Genomic DNA, 5360 nt, shown 5'->3' on the forward strand with positions numbered 1-5360 from the left:
TCTAGATCTAATCGCTGCTATATATGTAGGACTCAAATCAATGGCGGGTTCCAAATCTATGACAGATTCCTAATCTATGGCAAATGTGACGTTACAAACGTAAAACAAATCAAATATATGGCAGATTATTGTTTTCTCCAAATCTATGGCAGATGTTTTTCATAACGTCACAATTCAATAACGCCATATTACATCGTCGCCACCGCCTACGATGTGGGAACCCATATATTTCAACACCATCCCACGCAGATTAAGGTATTTTCCTAGACAACAATTTGCGGATGGTTTAAAGGAAGATGTGACCTATTATCCGAAACAGTGACAAAATGTTCTGTATCAACCGAAGTCTGCAATGAATAAGGACACCACTGGTGTCAGTACCGGATATGTTAGAAAAGGAGTTATAAAAAATATTTTACGGCTGGCAAAGTTTATAAAGTGAAAGATTAAATTTCCGGATGCCAATTTGATTTAAATCGTCATCAACATTAGGCCTATGTGAAAATTCAAACTGTTCATTTTTATTTATATTTAAAAAAAAAAAAACTGCTTCTTGTTTGCTAAGGGTCTTAGTTAGTTTAATGAATGTTTAAACAGGTATCATGCACAAATTAAAAGAAAAGTTTATTTTACGGGATGCATCATTTCAATCTTGAAGTAAGTATCAAGTTATATGAATTTATCATTTACGAAATGTTTTGGTTGCCATCACGATTTGGTTTACCATTATGAAATGTTTTTTTTCACAAATGTGTATAGACATGGCATGCTATATAGCTAGCTCTCATTTAAATCGTCATCAAATAAAAAAGAAGTACTAGCGATGAAATGAATATTATGTAAAAATTCAAACCGTTAATTTTTTATATACAAAAACTGAGTTCGTGTTTGTTATGGTACTTACTAGTTGGTTTATTGAATGGTTCAAACAGTTACCATGAACAGATATGAACAGGTGTTTTTTTTACTGGACATCAATCTTGAGGCTGTATTCAGCTATATGAATTCATCATTTAGGAAATTGTTTGGTTGTCATCACCATTTGGTTAAACATTATGGCATGTTTATTTCACAAATGTTTCCACTTGTGAAAGACAAGACATTGGTCGTATATGTACTGCATTATATTTCAAAACAACAAAAATTCGCCATTGATAGGAATTTACAAAACTTGCTATAGTTTAGGATTGTAAAAAATCTGCCATAGAATTGGGATGTCATGACATCACATTTGCCATAGATTAGGAATCTGCCGTAGATTTGGAACCCACCATAGATTTGAGTCCTACATATATATTATACCGATCGATGAAATTAGCAACATATCAATCGTAAACGATCACTTGAACCATCAGTACAATAGTATCTATTTGCCTCAGAAAATAATTGCCATCACAGGTAATATAAGCGAACTAAGATAAAAAAAATCCAATCATAATATCATTTGTAGGTAGAAAATTACGAACGATTCAGAAAAAAATAAATAGAAATCCAAATTCAGAAGCCAATACAAGAGGAAATCGTCTTAAAAACGGAGGTATAAAACAAATTATATGCATTCAAAGAAAAACAGAACTTATCTCAGCAAAAGGAAGGCAATATAACTCATTTAATTGATAACACTTTCCGTTATCTTCGTTGTTGATATTCTTTCTTAAATTAGTCAAGAACTCTCTGAACACACTGCCTAAGTTTCTCCAAAGGAATCTAATTCAAATCAACACATATAAGCATTTACCATTAATAAGTCCTATCATAGATTTAGTTATTTCAGTTTCACACGGGAATCTGTAAACAAAAATTGACGACAAAAGGATCGATTTTCTTTCCCTATTGTTAATTTTCATTTTTGAACGATTGTGGTTTTTGGCAAATTACGGTGTTTTCATATGTCCTATCTTATTTAATATTGTAGAAACACAAAGAATATTTGGTGTCCATCCATGACACAAAATTAGTTCACACAAAAGATAAAGAAACAGTGTTATGTTTTTGTCTGTAGTGACATGCTAGATGTCAATGAATCCGGAGAGAACCACCCATATTCGGAAGGAAACCTAAACAATTGTATTCAATTAAGATTAGGAGTAAACACACCTGCCACCTGTGGGGTTTGAACTCCTAATTCCAGTGTTGACAGGCTTGAGATATAGCATGTTTATATTTTGTATTAGGAACCTTATTATGTAAATGTATTCTTACGTTAGATAATAGTGGCCTCAAACTGTTACTTCATGTTTAATTAAACATTGAATTAGTGATACTTATATTGTATTTTATGTGAAGAACTGGCATCAACCAAAACCATTGAGGAGACAAAAAAGATGATCAAGAGAAAAACTACAATCTAGAAACGTTTGAGTATACATAGCTAAATCACAGGTTATATTTACAACTTGACAATATTGATGGGTTATTCATTCAGTGATAAAAGTACAAGAACGGGATTAATAGTCCAACCGAAGTCCATTTAGACAACATATAGATCTTTTGTTCAGTAACGAGAACTTAAATTTATTACATTGTATCTTATGTTAGGACCTCTAATAATTGATGTCATTGAAACGATCATAATAATTGAATACATTGCACGAAGTCAGACATTTGCTGTGTACCAGAAAGTAAAGCAACAGTAAATTGTAAAGCTATAACAGATATACTTAGAAAATGGATAATTATTTCACTGTTTAACGTCGATAGCAATGGTTGTCCATACTAATTGCTACTCCGGCTGTTGAAAATTAGACGAAACCAAAACGCCAAGGACAATAATTTGCTTTTCGTGGAAGAAAATTAGAAACCACTTGCTGGAACTTGTTTCATTGACTCTAGTGCGAAGTATATCTGTATCATATTAGATCACTTTAATGACATTATTTTTTTAAATTCTAAAGATTACTTAGCAGAAAAGTTCTTTTGTAGAGATATATTCAGAAATTACAAATGCGTTTCATGTTAAACATAAAATTTCTCACGGTTATACCTGTTTTATATAAAACACTTTTCCATTTTAAGATCTTGAAAGGTAAATTATGAATTCTCATTAGTCTCACTTAGAGTGAAGCGCATAAATGTTACACGAAAATTTAATTAGCAGATTTTTTAATAAAAAAGTATTCTATGATTGAAGGAGTACCATATCATTTTCATTGATACGAAATCATGTACTGGATGAAAATTACAGGATGTTAGTTAAATTAATTGGACTGAATGTGTCGTCTTAAAATGTAGTTTAAGGTAATTTAATGATACGTCTTTCCTAAAACAGGAAAGCTTTATAGAATTAACAGCCTGTTTGCAATTTAAAAAAAGTATACTGATTACGGGTTAATGAAAGGAAAATTAGATGTTTTATGAGAAATTTATCTCATATTATTTTAAGAGTCAACGTAGTTAAAATCTAGACAGGTAGTTGCAATCATAAGTCAAATTTGTAGGTCATAGATGAGGTAATCATTACAGAACTTGTTTTACCTAGGAAAACATAGAATTAGTAAAGATTATAACATGACATCATTTTTTTTAATATGTAGTTCTCATAAAAAGAGGCAAAATATACCAATACTTGGCTCTAACATGTGTTTATGAGAAGGCAAAGTATATCAAGTTATACAACATAATTCAATAAAACATAATTATCACTTATTGACTAAATATTAACTCTATAAAGAGTATCAAAAGATCATTACTTCTATAAAATATTTAGGACTAAAAGTTCAAATAACTTTTAAGAATCTTGTTTGTATTGCTGGTGAGATGCCACTTTGTTTATGTGTATATACAATTTTGAATAACAAGAATAGTCGGAAATGGTCATTGATGGTTTTGATGGTTTTTATTTTTTATTTTCTTTAATAAGTGCAAATCATTACTTCTTTCAGTTCAAAAAGTTTCAAGAAAAATTACAGAAGATACATTTATTCTTTCACTTAATTTGCCGCTATAAAAATTATGTAATCTCTCTTCGTAATTCAATGTGAGTGACTATTTTGAAAACGTCCGTCTAATTTCAATTGAGTTAGATGCTCATATAGATAGAGATTAGTCTCTTTCTTATCCTGAATTGCATGTACACATTGATAGTGATCATTGGTTGAGATGAAAGAACAAATTTATCTTTTCCGATACATATCCATCCATTTCTATGCAATAAAAGTTCAGATAAGATCTGCATACAACTTGTTGATTTCCTGTCGATACAATATTCTAAGGCTCGTGTTTCTTATCATCATTTCTTTGATAGAGGATTATGGATAACAAACAATATTCTCATTGTTAAGCTGCATTCATCTTTTCACGGGTGCATGATGATTTTCTTTACTGTAACAGTATATCTGTGTCATAGATAATCGCTTATATGTTCTACTCGTCATAACTACAACCATGTTCTCTTCCCCTTCACGAAATACGATTCCTAATCAGAATTGATTTAAAATTGGCAAAACCATAGTTTCACTTGTAGAAATTGGACGGCTTACCCGTTCTATCAACCTGGGTTAATTCAAAAGGTTGGTAATTTGTATGGCTCAATTTGTAACTTTCTTAAAATTTTGTTTTTGAACTGGTTTTTTTTTTCGTTTTTTTTTTCTTCTTTCTTTTGTTGAAGGTGGGGGTCACGGATCTGTCATAGCAACACAAGTGTTTTCTTCATGTATGACAACACATAAACGAAAAATTTCATTGATTTAAAAAAATTGAAATGAGCAAATCAACAGGTACCACTACTGTAGAAGCAGTTTTCTTTGCAGAATATTATGTAAAACATGGTTATACTTCCTCGAAGCTGTGTTATCAACGCATTAATCTTGCGTGCTTAGCATCTAATAAAGTATGGTGTCAAACCAGTGCAAATGACTGTCATGAATCTGCAGCAAAAGAGGGTGGTTTCGCTCCATATTGAAGCCTCATTATGACTTTGAAAGGAATATTAGCAACTACTGTGCTGTTCTGTTGCTTTTTCCATGTGTGCGAACTCATTAAGTGTCACAAATTGATATCCCAAATCCTTTCGTTTTCGTTCTTGTGCTATAATCTTTTTGACAGTCGTTATTTTCGAAGGAAACATGCAAATGTCGCACCAGCATTACAAAAAAGGGAAAATACAATGCAGTTGATTATAGACCAATCTCTCTCACTTGTATCAGTTGCAAACTAACGGAACATGTCATAACAAAACACTTAATTAACCACCTCGAAAATAACAACCTATTATATGACCTCCAGCACGGCTTTAATCACTCTAGATCATGTGAAACACAACTTCCATCTTTTGTACAAGAACTAGCTTTAAATTCAGACAATAATACCCAAACAAACCTAAAAATTATGGACTTTGCAAAAGTCTTAGACAAAGTCCCACA

The sequence above is a fragment of the Mytilus edulis genome, chromosome 3 (genome assembly GCF_963676685.1).
Source record: "Mytilus edulis chromosome 3, xbMytEdul2.2, whole genome shotgun sequence".
Taxonomy (NCBI): Eukaryota; Metazoa; Mollusca; class Bivalvia; order Mytilida; family Mytilidae; genus Mytilus; species Mytilus edulis.